At 37.3% G+C, this 19,602-nt stretch overlaps 1 protein-coding gene across 10 annotated transcripts in view; it reads left to right on the forward strand.

The window, feature by feature from the left end:
• Nucleotides 1–19,602, forward strand: part of NAALADL2 (N-acetylated alpha-linked acidic dipeptidase like 2) — a 494,598-nt gene that overhangs the window by 144,043 nt on the left and 330,953 nt on the right. The window contains exon 1 of one of the 10 annotated variants that reach the window (XM_030494662.1): nucleotides 2,408–2,645. The exons of the other annotated variants lie outside the window; for them this stretch is intronic. The gene's annotated coding sequence lies outside the window, so the exon portion shown is untranslated. Of the gene's footprint in view, nucleotides 1–2,407; nucleotides 2,646–19,602 lie in introns of those variants that run through there. 10 annotated transcript variants of the gene reach the window in all.

A 19,602-nucleotide genomic window follows, 5' to 3' on the forward strand; every position in this document is an offset into this window, starting at 1 on the left:
AACACTAAAAATGATTGGCCTCATTGCCATTCAGAGCAGGGATTATTTTCCAGAAGAAAGTCAAAAAGTCCAGCTATGCCTAGGTCTCGGTGATTTTATGTGCCCATATTTCTGAGTATCTATCTCTGGGATTAGAAAAGATCTTTGTTTTCTACCCTGGACATGTCTGCCTTGACTTCCACAAATTGAACTCGGCATGCCATAACAGGATTAGAAGTTTCTGCATAAGAGAGGAGCAGTGAGGTTATGGGGTCAGGATAATTTGAAATGAGGAGGCAAAGCTTTGTATGATTAGTTTCCAGTTTTAGTCCTTTACAAGAATAAAATTCATTATAGTCATGTAGAATGGGAGGTGAGGGGGAAACACCCAAGTGTTGTGAACTATGTCCTCCTCATCCGTTAGAGCACATTCTCAAATGAAGGCAGGGAGCACACAGCTGCCTGCCTGGGAGAACAGAGATGTGGAGGGAGCTCTGCAGCCAATCTTGTCAAGACCACATTCATTGAAGGTCACCCAGATAGATTTGAAGGCAACTCAGACATGCTAGTGCTGGGAGCTCCAGCTCACCTGTTTCCTCCCAAAACTGTCTGTTTTGAATAAGCTGTAGCTCCTGCACCAAACACAGCCCCATGGCTCATCATGGGAAACAACTTTTGTCTGAGAGTTGCACTCGGCTTCTCAGGAGATTTTGCTGTTCCCGACAGTGGGGCTAGTAGGTACCAGTAAAGCTCCACCTATTTTGGGTTAGATTTAGCCCAGCTGGAACACACAACATCTACGCGATGCAGCAGATGGTTTAGAGCTAGTGGGTCAGATTTGTAGTTAAAAAAGAAATAAGTATGGAGTGACTTCATGACAGTACTTACCAGATAAGTGCAGCTTTCATTTTTATTTTTTTTTTTAGGTAAACTCCTGCAATTGCTGTTACTGAATAGTTTTAATGAGTAATTTTTTAAGCATATGAAAAAAATTACTATTAGGTTTTGTATTTGATAATGTAAATTAACCTTCAATAAGAAGACTTTGTGCTGTGGGATGTTACATGTTGAATCTGCCTAATTAATTCAGGAATTAGGAATAAATAAAAGTTAACTTTAAATTGGGAAATGAGGCATAGACAGAATTACATGGGGCTTGTGTTTGCTGGTCTGTACACAGGATCTAAAATATTTTCCAGAGTGCATCTCCATAGACAGGAAGAAATATGTTTTAAAATTAGGCAGGTACCATTTTATACAGAATTATTTGGTCTTTAAGATGAAAGAAGTCTATTGGTCCCAGCTCAGAAATCTCCTCCATTTCATCCCTTCTGGCTCAGTGATTACCAGAATCTCATTTTGGAGACACTTTCAAATCCAGCCACCTGTGCCCAGAATTGGATCATGGTATTCTTAAAGATTTTATAGAAGTGACAATTACATTGGTCTGATATTGCTTGCATCCATTCCCATGGTGTTTTCCACTTCACCTAACTAAGTTTTCATGTCTCTTAAAGCTTGTTGCAGTCAGGATTGCTTTTTACAGTAAGATTTGAGACCACACGAGAAGGAATAAGTTATTAGCGTGGGGCCTCATGCAGGCCCGTCAATTTTCATCCTCACTTTCCCAGAAGTGAGAAGAGGAGATGCTGAGAGCTCTCCTATGGAGGGTAGGACTTTGGGCACAATATTAAAAATACAGGCAGATAAAGAAACAAACCAAGTTTCCTGTGGCTCTTGTGCTTTGTTATGTTAGGTGGTAAATGCTTACTATATACACTTCAAAATCGCACAACCCATACCTCTGTGCTTTGTAGTGTACACTTCCAAATAGCATTATCAGAGTGGGGAGATAAACGTATTAATAAAGTATGGATCTTTATAAATATATTATTGTTTTCTTTCTCTTTTAAAACACATTTATCTGGAGAATTTGCTTTCATGACATACCTCTTCTCCCAGCTAGAACATTGATTCTCCTCCTTTAACATCAATACTTTTCTTTCTTTTCAGTCCCTACCTTGCTTACCCCAGTTGTTTTGCTGTTAATAATTCCTCAGTTTACTTCCAGAGATCTCTTTATTAAAAGTCACGAGCCTTTAATTATTTTACAATTCCATCAAAGTCTCTCAAGAGGGTAAATGCTGTCAGTTCATGGCAAGTGTTGACATCTGCATGATTTCTGTCACCTTTTGGATGAGTGGTGATTATTTTTCAGGAGAACAATCTCAAAATTGTACTGGAAAACTGATCTTGTTATTGGTCTCTAACAGGAAGATCCAGGCTGTTAATAGCTGTCAATCTGAAATGCATTTAGAGCCTATCCAGAAAATGCATTTTTGGCCTATTGAACAAAATGTATGATTTTACATGTTAAAAATACCCCTCTCTGTAAACAGCAAATTTTATTCAGAAGAGTTGGACCTAGAAGTTAAAACTAAAATAAGAATTTATGTTTTTCTTTTCAGCCTTATAGTAAAGTCTGTTTGCGATCTGCCAGTGGGAGAAAAGGAGAAGTTGAAGAGTTCAGACATGATAGCTAAAACCAATATTCTGGTTTTCATCTGCTTCACTGGTAATTCAGTAGTTTACTGGACCAGAGGAAGGACAGGTTCAGCAAACCCACTGCCACTGAAAGTGTGACAGAATCATCTTATACTGTGGAGGTAAATACAAAATTTGTGGGTATAGGATGAATGGAAGGGGAAGGTGTTTTCATGCTTGATGACAAGGGGCTGTGATAGCAGAGAGAGGAAGAAAGAATGACAGAGGTATGTATCTGTCAGTGTTGTACACAGTTCCCTAAACTACTGCAAGTGTGATTTCTTCTTCCTGTGTAGAAGGTTGTAACTCCTAAACTGCCTTCATGTTCTTTGGATCAGGCAGATTTTTTTTTTATTTTTTTTTTTTGGCTTGTAGACAGTAAAATAGAAAAGGAAAAAAAACCCCAAAAAATCAGAGACATGATAATCATAGTGGCAAATGGAAAAGATATCAATTATAAGAGAATTCAGACAAGTAGTTGTAGATTTAAACCACAATGAGAATTGTGGCTCGTTTGGACAAACGAGAAAAGTAAATTCTAGAGACAGTTTGTGTTGCCTACAAATGGAACAAATTCTGGAGGAAAAAACCGTGGTACCTTTGTTTCTGAAACTCATTACAATGATCGTAAAAGGTTTTGCTGCAGTGATAAATGTGCTGTGGATCACGTAGGTTTGTCCAGGGCATTCATCTGGTTGAAAATCACAAATGTCACTAAAATGTGCTTCTAATATGTATTACTGTCTAACAATGAGAAGGTTAAAATTTCATTCTGTACAAATGTATAGAAAACCAGTATGGTATATCGCATGGTTGTTATAATTAAGAGTGTAATACTTGAGGAGGAAGGGCTTTATAATACGGGAGGTGGGCAGGATTTTGGAGGATTTAACAGTAACTGTAATTTCATATTTAACTATGAAAGAATATTTTCTAACAGAATTACTATTTTAGATGGAGCCATAGTGTTTTAAAGGGTTGAAGCATGGGGAAAGTCGAATACATGTTTGAATATAATGTACTGCGAAAAGGATGCTGTTGATACCTGAATTGGCTGCCAGTTACTTTTACATGAGAGTGCATAAACTTCTCTTTTCATAAGGAAGTTCACAGGCATTAAAAGCAAGGACATGTTCTGTTTCTGGAGTGATATTTATAAGTATAGTGCATTCCCTGGAATAATCAGAAAATGGGAATAATTTGGTAGTATTGGATTATTTACAAGCTGGTATCCTCAGTCAGAGATATATTGCTGAGATGTATTTAAAAAGTAGCCAGATAACTTGTGCAAATAATAACTGTCATAACTGAAATAATTGCCCAGAAGATGTAAATGTTTGAAAACAGGGGTTAGCTTTCTTGCTTACCATATCTTACGGATACTGAACCACGAATCTGAAGCTGGATTCAGGTTAATGTGTGCTGTGAATGCAGTAGTCCAGTGTTTGAGAATAAGCTCTTGTAGACTAATTGTTATTGTGGGCATGTGCTGAAGATTTGTTATGCAAATATGTGTAGTGTGGTGTTAAGATTAGAATCAAACTGATGACTAAAAGGCCAAAAGCAGAGATAATGTAGGTCCAAGGGTCATGAACCTACTCTCTTATGGGGCTTTTATTTGTGTATATATAGTCCGGGATTTTTAAAACTGTTCTCATACCTCTGAATCACTAGCTGAAAAGCGAAAGCCCCAGAGCTAAATGTAGAGCAGAATAGGACTGCAAGGCTTTTGGAAGGAGGGAATGACAGCTTTAAGATGTAACTGTGGTGCTACATGTGTTAATGACAGTATATGGCTGATATTGAGGGGTATTACCAAGTTCAGGGAGGTTTTGTTTGATAGTAGAGGCCCAAGAAATTTGATGGGAAGAGAGCATTAACTGTTAGGATATCTAGCACATATACTTGATAAACTATCAGTATGGTTATACAAAGGTTTTTTAAAAGAAAAAATACTATGGATGATAAAGGACAAAAATTTTAGTATAAAAGGGTATCTCATTATTTAAAATGCCAAAATGCTTTATTAAATTCAAGGTCTCCTCTTACTTTTGCTGCTGAAAATTCAGAGAAGACGTTTTGACCTTCCACTGTTTAACAACTGTCAGTGGCTGAGCCATTATACTCAAAAGCAGTTTTACATTACATCTTAAACTACATCACCTATTTATATTAATAACTTCATACCACAACATGAAGCACAGCTCCTTTCTAATCAAACATTCAGTTACTGGTGGCCTACTGAAAAGATTAATGAAATGCAGACTTTATTAGCCACAGTGGAACATGTAATTTGACTATTGAAGTTATTGCTGTTGCTCCCCAAAACCCACACCTTTTACCACATGAATTGAATGTGTTTGATCTCTGAGAGTGCTTAAAGAGGATAATTGACTGATGCAGAGGATGGGAGCATCTTGAGTTAGGTGGCACTGTGTGTAACAGGTGAGAGGAGTACTTGTCTGGTGACACACATTCTTTCCCTCTTTCTGCTGTGGTCCTGTGGCCAGGTTCCAGGGTGAAAACTAATGTCAGACAGCATCAGTGTGTGCTGATGTGCAGTAGGGCACACAGTTATATGTTAGGCAGGTGAACCCACCTGCTGCACAAGAGAATTTAAGGGACTGAGAGGAAAATCAAAGTTGAATCTGTTTAGTTGTTCTCCTAGAACACATATAGGGATAACCTGAATATGGCCTTCTGGTAGGAGTAGCAATTGCTTTTTAAATACTGATCCAAGTAAGACATAGTTGTGTCATAGCTTGCATTTTAATTATTTTTATATTGTTCTCTGGACAATACACACCTCCTTCAAAGATGTATGTAAGCCTGTGTGGCAATCCTTGGTTATCTGTATTGTATACTTTTAGATCCCAATCAAGAGAGACTTAAGAGGTCAGTCAATGTTGTCTCAGTCTGGCTTGCCTTAATTTTGTGCGGTTTTAGTTCAGACTTCTTAATAAACTATATTTGTGTGGTGAGGCCATCTGTAGGTATGTGGTTTTGTGTTTAGCATTACCAATAGAGAACACGCAGTTTGTAGAGGAAAAAAGGAGCCCAACAGCAGATGGAGCAATGAACTATTTACATTGCTGTATTCTGATACTGCATGTTCTTTTTTTATTTTGTACTTGCTCCATCTCCTTTTCCTCAGGCTGTTCAGATCAATTGTCAAATATCTGCCTGTCAAAAAAAAAAAAAAAAAGTTTGCCTTTCTATTTGGATGATTAATTGAGTTATTTCAGTCACAGGAAAGTTGCCAGCTCTTGTAAAAACGGGAGGAGAAGGGACACAAAATCTAACAGCTATTGATTAATAACAGATGTGTATTCAGTGGGATAGAAGATAAACTGTTCTTTCCAGGGATTTGATAGATTGGGTGCTTGCTTCCTGGTTTCCTGGGGAAACACTGCAGGCACCTCTGTTAGGCTGCAGAGGGTGTTCTCTAATGAATTTTCATTGATTACGTGATAGTGAACATTGATCAGGTCTCTGTTGCCAGTTAAGTCCCTACTTGTGCTGCTGCTTCTGCCAACCTTCTTCCAGTAAAAAAATAACAAAGGCTGTTTTTCCCCTGTTTCTCCTCTTCCATGTTATTTCTTTGAGCTATTAAGGACTGACTTGAAATGATGTATATTCCTAGAAAAGATCAAACCCTAGAAAAGTCAGCCCAAAGAGCATGCTTTCTTTATCAATTACTGTGCTTAATGCATAAAGTGGCCAGCAGAGTGTATAATCCAATGTTTTGCTCAATTAGTAAATCAATATAATCTAAAGCAGATTTATAAACTGCACACAGACAACCTAGGGAACAGGATCTTTAAAGCCGATAGCATCAGCCAGCATGTCTGAAGTTATAATGACAAAAGGACTGGTAAGAGAGTATCTAAATGCGAGATTGCTTTGTAATGCCATTGTGAATAAAAGGGACTCTACTCTTATACACAACATGAGGAAAAAGCATTGTTGGCCTACCATAGTGCTTTTGTGATTCTGTGTGTGTATTTATCTATATTTATATGTAGATAAATAGCTAGTGCTACTAGAAAGAGTAGAGGGAAAATACAAAGAAGCAAAAGAAGAGATTGATAGTAGAGCTAGTAGGGAACTTAATGAAACAGTAATTCCTAATCCACTTGCAGGGGAATCCTGAAGTGTTTCAGATGCTCTCTGCACATCATACACCATAGATGTGGTTCAGGTTTTTGTTCTCACCCATGATAGCTATTGTGCTTGTTTGTCTTGTAAAATTAGTAATTGAATTTTTTTGCATTTATGTAAGCTGTATTGTTCTTTGAATGAAATCTGGATTTATTTTTAATGATTCCCTGTCATCTTTTATTCCTGCAAGTGTCCTGGTATTTCTTTTGAATTTTACACTGTGGCTTGTGTATGACTACCTTTCAGCTTTACTGCACCTTCCCTGTGTGAAGGCCACATTACTGGCAGATCATTGAACTATCAAGAACTGCGTAGGATCGACTAGCTGGGTATCAACTTCCTGGTGGTTTGACAGGCATTTTCCTGGTGTTAGCAACAGAGGTTAAACTAACATAAAAATCTCCTTCTGTCCACAGAAAGTACTGTCTTTCTTGGTTTGGTCTTGTGCTGTGCTGTCACCAGCAATATCCAGTGGGCCACCATTTTTATTTGAAAAATTTTTAAAGGACAAATTTAATCCAGATGGCAAGTAGCTATTAAAAATCCAGCACTTTACTATTTAGTGTGGGTTGTGTGTGGCATTTTTTGTTCATCTGTTTGGGGTTTTTTTGCTGTTACATGCATGAAAGCTAAGATGGTTGACTCTGCTGGTGGGTCACTGCAAAGATGCACATTAAAATGAGCATCTGTTCAACCTCTGACTCAATTTTTCACCACAATCTCACCAGCATCCCTTCTGCCAACTATGCTTCACGAGATGTCATGGCAGCAGCTGCAAAAGTAGGGTGGCTGAATTACAATGCTCCTTAACCAAAGGGTGCTTGGATGAAGAGGAAAGACCGCATGACTATGTAAAAGTAAATTTGTTGTATGATAAATTACACCTCTTTTATTTCCTCACATCAATCAAATTAAAATTGCATAAGCATTGGTATTAGTTTCTAAATTTCAGTGACTGTACAGGTGAAAGAAATGTCTGCAAGCAGAGAGAAGTTAATGTAACAAAATATTTAAATGTTCTACATAACTTCCTGATGTTGCCTCTTAGAGGTGCGACGTGCGCACTCATTGCTGGGAATAGGCTGCACTTTTGCTGCTAGGCAGGGGTTGGCTGGAGTATCCAGAACTATCAAATTCCTGAGAATTTCCTCCAAAGACAAGAACTTCTCCTTAAATGTGAAAATGATATATGGAACTACATACAATAATTTGGTTTAATTTATGACACATCACAACCTGTATAAGATTTTTTTTCTGAGCTTGATACTGTTTGAAAGAATTTCTTTTGTAACTAAAAGCTGAGGAAATAACAGTGGTTGTTAGATTTTTGTCACGGAGATAAATATTAATGAAAGACTTCATATAAACTATGGTAAAGCCTCCTTGGAAATTCGGTCGAATCCTTTCCTTCATTAGCTGAGAGCTGGGTTGTCATTCATGCAGTAGCTCCCTGTTCTGGAGGAATGCAACTGTGTTGCTCAATGGAAATTTCAAGAAATCTGGGTTGTGTGTCATGTGGTCTTCTCTAATTCATTTTATAACTCTTTCAATCAGTTCCCAAATTCTAAAATTACTTTAAAGTATATGTGTTAGTCACAAGCATTCATAATGTTATAGAAAACACTTCAGATGGTATAAAACTTGTGGGTATTTTCCAGTCACGTACAGAGAAGTAGCATTAATCATGTGAAAAAATAATTTGTTTAATCACCTTGTATTTTAGGGCTTAACTGTCTTTGAATGCCTCCTGAGAGCTTTCTTTTAATAGCATCCTCCCAGCTGATTACTCCAGCCTCTACCAATCTGTTGTTAGTTGTTGAGGCAGTCCGCACTGTTTTTCCTCCTTAGCATAGCCATACTTGTACTTTGAAGTTACATCGCGCTAACTCAAGATGTTGTCTTCTGATCTTTTACAAAGAAATAATAATGAAATTACAAAGGTCTTCCTGATTCCAGCTCCTTCGGCTAAACCGCCTGCTAGCTGCGATTACCTGAGGCTTTCCATCATTAGGATTTTCCCATACTGCCAAACTTCAAAGGAAATGTATTAAATGTTACTCTGTATTAATGATTAATTTTAACGTTGTGTAATACAGTTTCTGGTTTTTCCTGTCCTGCTTAGAGATTGATATAACTTTGTCTGTTAATTCATTTAAAAGTTTTGATTTGATTTGAGTTTTCAGAAAATGCCTAGGTAACAAAGGCCAAGTTAAGTGCTTTCATCTGGTTTGATCAAAAATCTGTCCCAGAATTCAGGGTTTTCTAAGGAGAATAATATAATTTTTCTTTTTTTTTTTTTTTTTTTTTTTTAATCCTGTGAGAGGTCTTGTGTTTGTGATAAATAATGTGTAATATTTCTTCTGGGGTTTTGTAGAATTTAAGCAGAATTTACTTGCTCACAGTTCAAACCCTTCTTCAGTGTGCTTAACCAGAATGCACTTTCTTTGTGGGCTGATTCAGGCTGAATCCTTGACTTTTTGCTTCTGTTTTTGATTTGACATTTTTCTCTCTTCCATTCTCCTCTGCTCTTCCTTAAGCACATATCCCTCAAATACACCTGCTTTGTTCACACAGTTAATGGTATTGACAAGTGTGTGTTTGAGGAGAAGATGTGTCCCCTGTACTTGGAGAGTGCTGTCATTTCAGCTATCTTCTTCCAACAAGGAACTAAATACTGCCTTATATGCAGTAAGCTATAAAAAAATCTGGTTAAAAAATCTCACCCCTTCAGCACTGGTGGAATTTTCATGCAAAATACAACAGTATTCTCAGTATTCACACACATTAAGAGAAAACCATTAGGCTTAGAAAAGTCAGGGGTTTTGTTTTTCACTTTGGAGCATCTGAAATAACAGTAGTGGAAGGAATAACATTTTGTGATTTGATCAATACAAGTAAACATGAAAAAAATAAAAAAAAGGAAGGCTGGTGATAACAATATGGAGGGAAAGCAGCAGGAGAATTACAGGTTCAGAAAGCCCCTATCAGTGTTATCAAGTAAAACCCACTTCAAAAACTTTGTGGTGTTTTTACATCATAAGATCTCATTCTGAGATGCTTAAGCAGAGGTAAAATCAGTCGTACTATAACTCCATGCAGACCTGAATCCAATTTACTGTGTTTGTATCTTTCACTCACACATCACCAAGAAATGGGTACAGCTTCCACATAGTTGTAACAGCTTCAGGTTTTAGAGATTATTTTTCTGTCATTTGAGAGACAAGATTGAGTAGTGAAATGCAACAGGAATTCTAGGCTTAGATTATAACCTGCTTTGCCACTGAATGTCATAAATATTTGGACAAATGATAAATGTCCATTTTTTATAAATTTGCAGTGGGGCTTTACCTCAAAAATAAAATAAACCTGGAAGCTGAATAGCAGACAACTGAAAAGTTGTTGAGTTTATTTTTCTTCTGCTATTTGTATTTTCATTTTAATTTTTCTTTTAAAAGAACCCCCCCCAACTCAGATTTTTAATTCCTATTATGAAAGCTGTTTTGATTTAGTAGATAATTTTGTTGTGCAACATTTCTAAATAATTTTGAAATACCTTAGCCATATTTTGGAAAGTTCAATTTTTTACAAAGTGATGCAGCATGTCTTTTGTAGCTCTGAAGTAGGGTTGTGGTTTGTTTGTGTTTTTTTCTTTTTAAATTCAATTAGAAAAATACCTTTATGTCTCCACAGGGTTGAACTTCTTTCGTATAGTGACATATGGATGTTTTTCATTTGCCTCTAGATTTTAGTCCTAATTGAGAGCAGAAAACTAACCCCAGATATTTCTACTAAGGTATTGACTGTTTGGACGTGAGCTGGCTGCGCTTGCAGCCCAGAAGGCTAATAGTATCCTGGGCTGCATCCAGAGGAGCGTGGCCAGCAGGTTGAGGGAGGTGATCCTGCCCCTCTGCTCTGGTGAGACCCCACCTGGAGTACTGTCTCTAGCTCTGGAGTCCTTAGTACAGGAAAGATATGGACCTCTTGGAGAGGGTCCAGAGGAGAGCCACAAGAATGGTCGGAGGGATGGAGCACCTCCCTTATGAGGAAAGGCTGAGAGAATTGGCATTATTCAGCCCAGAGAAGAGACGACTCCAGGGAGACCTTTTTGCGGCCTTTCAGTTCTTAAAAGGAGCCTATAAGAAAGATGGGGAAACTTTTTAGGAGGGCCTGTTGCAATAGGATGAGGGGTAATGGTCTTAAACTGAAAGAGGAGAATTTCGGGCTGGGTGTGAGGAAGAAATTGCATGATTTAAACCAAAAGTCTGCCTCTGTTAGAATTTTTCAGCTTTATAACATTCAGTTCTACCACCGTCCATTATAAGCAGCATTTTGCAGCACATAAGGCTTTTACTATAAATAAGCATTTTCCTAATACTCATGTGAAGTACAACATTTCAGGATGCTGCATAGAGTTTTGTGCTTTCCAATTTTTACATTCTGCTTCAGTCTTTCATCCTTAGCCATTATGATAGAGGTTATCATCTTTATGCAGATGATGGTAAGGTTTATGTTTATATAGTTAGTTTTCTGTAGCAGTCACAATTTTCAGAGAGTAGCTTACTTGTACCTTCTAGAAGGTTGGTTTCATTGTCCATGCTGGCCATACCAGATGCTTCAAAACCAACATAATTTCTCTTAGAAATACTTTACAATGTTACAGCTTGTTGTAACAACTGTTGGTTTGGATTTATCCAGTATTGTGGAGAGCAGCCTAGAAGCAATACACCACAAAAGAGTCAGTAATTAGGTCAGATTTGCAATTTCTTCCCACCCTAATGATATGTAATAGCCTTATATTATTGCAAGAGTGACACAGTGGATCTGAGTTGTCTGAACTGTGTTCCCTGAGCATCTTCTCATTGTTGTGAGCTTTTCATACTTAGAGTGTAACTTCATGAGCTTTTGCTTTTCCCTCTGTTTTTGTCAGTGTGGAGCCTTTCTTATTCAAGTATGTTCATTACTCTCTTTATGGCAGATTAAATTTAGAATTTTTGCAAAGGCCAGGCTTCTAATGGTGTCTAAAAATAATTTCAAGAACAACAGTGTAATGTCTTTCAGTAATTGTTAAATGTGAGCGAACTGACTAGGCTAAAATAAGAATCAGGCCAATTAAACCTCTCTTTGAGGATAGTGGTGCTTGTAATTAGAGACGCTAAGGAAATGTTTCTCTCTCGCTCCCTGCCACTCCCCACCTTTTTTCTCCGATAAGATGATGGAAAGTGAAGGGAGAAAACACTGACCTGAAGAGCTAAATGCTCAAGCATTGTAGTGCTCACATGGGAAACTTCAGCAGTTTCCCAAGAATATGAAAGCTTATAGTGAAGTTTTTAGAATGCATTTCTGTGAAATGTTCTTCTTAAGAACTGGTGCTTTCTGAGGGAAAACAGTTTCTCTTAGCAAATCTCAATAATCCACTATTTGTGGTGGTGGAGAAGGTATGTAAAGTGCCCCATTCAGTGTTTTGAGTACCTATGATGGGAAAGTGTAGCCATAGTGATACAGCAGGACTTCTACTCTATTGTATCAGCAATCTATGGAAAAAAACCCCAAATAATCCTCCCCCCACAAAACCCAAAAACGAACCAACCAACCAAAAAAAGAAAAAAAGAAAAAAAAAAAAAATCAAAAAACCCCCCAAAAACCAAAATCCCCACCACTTTAAAAATAAGTGACTGACTTTTTTTGATCAATTTTTAGTCCTCATTACGAACTATGTTGCAGGTGTACCATCATCTTTCCCTGCAGCTGAAGGTGGAACATGCAATTTAATCTCAAGTCATGATGCTGTTTCTGTAAATTGAGAACCTGAAGAGAGCTCGGTGTGGGAATGCCTGCAAGTAGGGAGGTTTTTGTGTCTATGTGAGCCGCAGTTTGCCAGGTTTTTCTAATAGGTAAAAATCTATTAGATGGTATAAGGTGATTTAAAATTATTTATTATTCTTTCAAAATACATTACATAACTGGATAATCTAGTTCCTCAAAAGAGCAGTCCCTCTCTTTGAGGGAGACTTAAAATGAATATCTCTAAGAAACAGCTCCCTTCATACAAGGAATGGCATGCAGTCCTATAAAATGCGGGTTATGGTCTCCAACCTGAAGATGGTATTTCTTATTCTTTACTAGGCTTTTTAATCCTGTGTTACTTGCATCATTTATGTAACCAATTCCTATTTTAAGGATTGTAATTTTTGTAGTAGCATGTCACCATGGGGAATTGCAAACCTTTTCCATTTGAAAGGTCTTTGTTTTTTGTCTGTTCTGGTATTGCTTCCTTTTGTCCTGACTTAGAGATATGTATGTTGGAGTAAGGTGGGTGGTCTTAACCTGTAAGACTGAATATGATATTGAAGGTAGGGAATTGAATGAGTCAACTGCCTCTTCAAAAATAAATTCGTATTTGTGAAGTGATGAAGCTTGCAGAAGCACTGAGCATTTGTCAGTTCTCATTGTTCAAGCAGTGCACATACGGTACAGTTGTGTAATATAAATTTAGGAGCATAGGGTTTTTTTTTTTTTTTTTTTTTTTTTTTTTTTAAAGAAACTTTGCACTTACTTTTCTCAGTGTGAATAGATTACAAACTCTGCAAGGTTTTGTTGGCCCTAAACTTTGTATGTCACAGCAGTTTCTAGTGTCTTGAATGTGGCTTAATTGGCTCCCAGATGTGAGAACAAAATGTACCCTTTTTCAGTGATCTGTAGAAAACATGGACATGCACAATTACATTGTTTGAATGTATTGGTTAGGAAGCCTATAGACTATTTCTTTTATATAGCAAGGCTTCTTTTTTACAATTGGTGAGAATTTTATATGGAAGATTTTGGGAATCTGGTGTGGATATGTATTTCCTATTCACTCAGAGGTGTAAAACCCAGCATGACTTTGTATTTGCAGTAAGGTGTATTTTCCCTGAGTTCGTGGCATTACAGAATGAGGAGTCGGATCAAAACCTGGTGCTAACAGCAGCAATAAATGTATGACGTATTGTTGTCTGTTGATAATTTTTTTTAGTGTGGAACCTAAATAAGGACAATCTTTATAAAAGATTGCAAAATAGAAAGGGGTTCTGGTATAACTAAATTAATAACTCTAAAGTGTATTCATCTAAATGGGTTTCTCAAGCTGTGTATTTTTAAAAAAAACCAATCAAACACAAAACTCATATTCTAAATCCCATTCATTTATTATTAATGTTAAATTTAGCTCTTGGAACGTTTTTTAGTAGTTGTCATTAACAAGAATGCAGTTCCAAAAGTGGTACGTGATACTACTGTCTTTTCACAGTGTTTTTAGTATAGTAGTCTTAATGGGGCAAACATACTTCTAAGTCAAGATCACCTTCATCCAATCAGCTACTACTAAAACTCTCGTTACGTATTTAAACCTTCTCCCCTTAATGAAAATTCATGGTAACAGAAAAGAGGTGAGTGGAGGTGATAGAAAATATATACCATCAGGTACAAATATGTTTTATGAACTTGTCACATGAAGCCTTGGGAAATCTTATACACATGAATGCTTTCACAAATTGTGTTTATCTTGTATGTGCATAGGAGCAAACTACGATTTTTTTAGTCTTCAGGGTATCTGCAAGGGGGTCTTTTCTCGCCTATTGAGCGAAGAAATACAACAGTAAAGCTTTAGACTTTGCAAGGTCACTTCAGATGGATAGAGTTGTATGAAATTTCTTGTTGAGTCTTGAAAGCAGATGAAATTCAGGTGGTTTTGCTCTTCAGTATGATGTGAATTTCTTACTAGTTTGGGAAAAGTAAGTGAAAGGACTAGTTGAAGTGTCACACAAGTGATTAAAATGTTCTTCCAGGCTTTGCTGTTACAGAAAGGGAAGGAAACCGTAGTTTTAGAAAAAGGAAAGTAAGCCAAATTACCTCAGAGTAAAACTGGCAATTTCTGTTTTACCTCTTTCCCACAGAAAAGGTGTTAGAATCTTGTTCTGTGTAATGGCTTGGTTAAAAAAAAAAAAATAAAAAATATGAAGTTGGTTAGATGAGGCTTAATTACAGCATTTTATATTTGATGCGTTCCAGCATTAGCAGCAATGTCCCCTGTACCCTCCTCCTACCCCTGCAACTCAGGAACCTGCAAAACACAGTATCGCATCATTTTCAATTGTAGTTATGTCTTCTAGTTGTGGATATAGTACATTTCTTTCACTTAAAGGAGTTTTTGTTCACTTTTCATCTTCCCATTTCATCACACAGAGGAGCGATCAGAGTTCAGTAGTGTCTGGGTGCAACTGATAATTTTTTCAAGTATCAAAAGTATTTTTTAGATTTTTCAGGTTAATTGCAAGCTCTGGCATTTCAAGCAGTAACACCAGAAGCAAAAATCACGCAGCTATGAGTAATTTGCCATTTCCCAATAACTTTCTAAATAGATTCGAGTAGGTTTTGCATAACTTTCACAATTGCTTTGAAGAGCATTCAAATGTACCTCTCATGTTGAAACAATCTTGTACTTAGGTTTCCCACACACCAGCCAGTAGTGTATCCTGAAGTAGTCCTCTGCAGGGCATTCCCAGACTGATGTGTGAGAATTTAGTGGTTGAACCACTCCTGTTTCTTCCATGCAGCTGCCAAACCAGTTGTTTTAGCTATCGACTTTCCCTTTTAATCTTTGCTGTCTTGGTTATTCTATTTTACTGAAGAATGAATGTTATTAACTCAGATGATGACAGAAGCACTGAACACAAACTTGTTTAAACTGGGTATGTAATTTGAAATTTATAAGGGGAATCTTCAAGTGAAAGCAAGTTCTCCACCAATAGTGTTGGAGGTTCGTTTAGCTTTTCAATCCATATTTGAAAGCAACACCTTTATATTTTCTTTTCAATCTTGTGTCAGAGACATGCTTCTGTGAATTAGTATAAAAGCTGTTGCATTTAACTTACTGCAGATAGGGGAATAGGGACCACAAAGTACATGTACCTTGGGACAGTGGTATGGAGGAATGCAGTAGGTCATTGGTCTGGGAGGATCTGCTGAATAGGTACTGCACATGCACCCATGCATTATAGCCCACAAAAAGCTCCCATTAGAATATGAGGCCTATAGTAGACGACCAACTGCCACAACTGTATTGCACACTACAATGCCAGAAGAAAAGAGAAAGAGAAATAAATGAGAGATGTTGGAGAAACAAAGATTGCTGGTGAAGATACACTGAGCAAGAACGATCAATCCTTGTTTAGAAGAGTAGACGCTAAAGTTTCAATGTATCTTAGATGGCAAAGGAAACTGCCATTCATCTGAATGTTATTGGAGGGCTTTCTATTCCTCTTAACCCATATCATTGTGTTTTGATGGTTGGGGAGCGTGTAGTCTTCCTCTGGAAATTGGTGTGGTCCTTACTAGATGCCTTGCATTCAAGGGAGAAGGTTTTTTACGGTTTGAGAATTCTAAAGATGAGGGAAGATATTTTCTGCTACTTTGCTCTAATCATGTTTGTGAGTTGCCTTTGGCTCAGACCTTGCAGCTGTCTTAAATCATTGTTGGATAAAACTGCCAATGTAGGAACCTAAATCTAAGGGTATTAGAACTGAAAATACTTGATATTTTCTTCGTGAATTTCGTAAGACTCTCTTTATAGTCTCTCTCACTTGTAAACTATACAATTAGCTTAGGTTGTGTGATCAGCTTGCTGTAATATTCTTTAAAAATCACTGTAAAATATAAAGACTTTGGAGTAGTAATTATGGAAGTAATGGGGAACTGCAATTATTTTAGCTGTTGTATTTTTCAGTTAGTCAATACATCTTTGAAGTGTTCAGATTCTATTTTACAAATCTCAGGTATTAAATGGAAAACTTGACCTTTAAAAATGAGTATCAGTGTACAGTAAGTGTAGTAATATGAAAAACTTGGTATTGTACGTGCTTTGGAAGCAGTGAGAAAAACATTAAGCACAGGGTAGTCAGCTCTTGAAGATTCATTGCTGCAGCGTTAAAATAAACAGGAGACTAAGCTTTACTGCAATTTAAAAACAATCTCAAATAAAAACATAGTGGCAGTATAATCGATGCAAATCTATGTAAATAGGTAGTTATGGTGAATTAGAATGTAGTATTACTGAATGAACTGCTCAAGATCTTAGTAACTAAAAAGACTGAATACCCTGTTAACCAGGAAAAATGTCCTTTATTCTATACCAGTTGCTTTAGGTTTTTAATTTGAGAAGCTGATCATTTTGGACCATTAATCATTGTAATTAGAGACAGATTTAGTGAGCTTTAGTGCAGTTCTCAACTAGATTAACAGTTGTGTAAACCAGTGTTTATTAATATAAATGAAGTAAATTGGAAGCATGACATTATAAAGACGGGGATGAAACTTCAGGAACTTTTCTGGATCCTCCCAAAACTCCCATTAATTTACAACATGTTGTTCTTCAGTAGTTTGCTTTGTTTTGTTTCAGTCTTTTTTTTATCTCCTGCACTAAAAGTGCTGTAGTTCAGTCCAGATAAGCAGCCTAGGAGAAGAATGCATGCAGCAAAATCTAACCATGTTTACAGTTACTTAATATCCGTAGATTTTTATATTTGGGTGGACAAGGAGTAGAGAACTTAGCAGCCATGGGAAGTTTTGCATTTTTATTTTTATTTTATACATATTCTTATCAGTAAGATCATGTTCTTCATTCATCTGGAGGCTCAGAGCCAGGATTGCCAGCACATGCAAGATTTTGTGCGTATGGAGACTCCTACCCCAGTGTGGTGCAACAGTTGTGAGCCTTGCCACGTAGAAGTCTAAATAAGAGATACCACGCACAACGATGTCTCCTTGATGCTTCTCACAGGTAGGGGGACTGAATTCTCAGTCTGCTAAAGATGTGACAACTGCATCTATCTCTCGCTTTACTTCAGAGAGGAGGTGGCGTATATTAGAGTGTAATCTGGAAGTGAGAGGTTTTCCCCAGCTCTGAATTTTTCGTATCTTTCCTTTCCTGAGGGCAGTTGCCTTTTTAAGTCTAGATTTTCCTACTCTGGGGTTCGCATGGCAGATAAATACTTGCTTGTAACAGGATGTCCCAGTGTCTGGACTTTCTGCTGACCTTTCTCTTGGGTTCTGGCATGAGTTCTGTGGGTCTGTGTGTGCTCCTGTGCATGGGAAAGGGAGATTTCCAGACGCTTTATTGAACTTGTGTGCTGAAGCACCTTCTTTTTGAGCTGTGTCCGTAGTTAAGGGGAAACCCTTGGATTTGTTTAGGATTACCATCAGTTTCTCATTTACAAACCTAATGTTTCAGTGCTTACAGAAATGTGAGGCTCTCCTGATGGTCTGTTCGAGCCTTGTGGATGCCGATTCTAGCTCTTCCCAAATTATTTTTTAAAAATTAGGAAGAAAACATGTTTTACAAGATTAAAAGACTCCTGATACTAGAAGAGTCAAAATGTCTGTAAATTAAAAATCTTCAGGTACGTTTAGCAGCTGGAGGAAATCTGCATGCATGTGCATGTCTTTTCCTACGTCCTCCGCCAAAACCCAATAACTGGCCCACAGATCCCCAAGAGCTGTCAGCAGTTTCTTCTCCAGAGATGTTTTTTCCTTTTAAAGGTATTCTCAATCCCCCACCAAATGAAAGGCTTTTTTTTTTTTTTTTTAACAGGGTGGTTCTTGATCTCCTTTCACCTTCTTTAGTTTAGATACACAGGCATAGCTCTGTATTGAAAATCACATTGAAAATCTAAATACTAATAGAAAACTTCAGAGCTGTCTCCAATAAAAAGGAAAAAAAAAGTGCAAGGAAGGCAGCAATTACCTTATTCATGTGTTTTGAATAGCAATTTATAATAATACAAAATACTAGATGGCAATTGTGAAGAAGATCATTTCCTATCCAATCCAGCCTCCTGGTTACAAATCACCTGACAGAAACATCATGAAGAAGTAGTTGTGACATGTGCTCCTCTGTCACTCCAGTTATTCCACAGCAGCTTTCCAGTGAGCAAGTTGGGAAGTAAGACTGGCTTTCCGGTGGAAGCTCCTTTAGGGTAGGTGGTTTCAGTTTTGCCTTCCTTGATTTAACTAAGACAAGCCTGTTTGCAGCTGTGAATTCTTTTGGAACGTGCCTTCACATGCAACTTTTCATACCTTTTTGGATCGTCTTAAAAGAGATCTATACCTGTAGTTGACCTACTTAATCTATGCAATTATTCCACTTTGCTAGGGTGTATGCACGTCTTGTCCTTGTCTCCATATTTTTTCCCATCTTGGCAGTCATTCCTTTTTAAAAATACCGTATGGTTGGTAATGGGAACTTGAGTTCAGTATTTCTATTGTTAAAATTACTGGCCAGAAGAATGGAGGCAGAAATCAGACTACCGCTTTGCAAAATCACAGCTCATTCACTGCCTTCTCAGAAATCATGCTGGATTAATTCAAATGTTTTTAATAGCGATGAGTAAGGCAAACGGAGTCCTGCTGAAAGCAAGTGAAATGTCAGGGATTGTTGGTTTTAGTTAAAAACGCACCCATTTCTCACCAGAGCTTCATGCTGCAACATCTTTTTATCTATGAATCTACCAAGAGACTTCCAAGAGATGATGGGTATCTTGTGCCTAATTGTTATCTGTTGTGTGGTGCCAAATTTACTTGTGTTCCTTTCTTCCTGGCTGTAAAACTACAGTATTATTTAAAGCTCTAGTTTGCAATCTACATAAATTGAGTGTTTCTGGATTAAATCGCATCCGTGTGCAGATATGTAGAGAGGATTCAGCCTTGTAAACCCCTGTATGCTCTGTGATCCAGCAGAACTCATTAACAAGCTAAAATTGAAGGATATAAATAGCTTTCCTGAAGAGAGTGTGTCATTTGGTGTTTGTTACTGGCTTAGTACTGGTACTCTTAACATACTGTATTATCTGTCCCTTAATCGATATAATTAAAATTCAACAATTTTCAACT

Source organism: Strigops habroptila, chromosome 8 (assembly GCF_004027225.2).
Source record: "Strigops habroptila isolate Jane chromosome 8, bStrHab1.2.pri, whole genome shotgun sequence".
Taxonomy (NCBI): Eukaryota; Metazoa; Chordata; class Aves; order Psittaciformes; family Psittacidae; genus Strigops; species Strigops habroptila.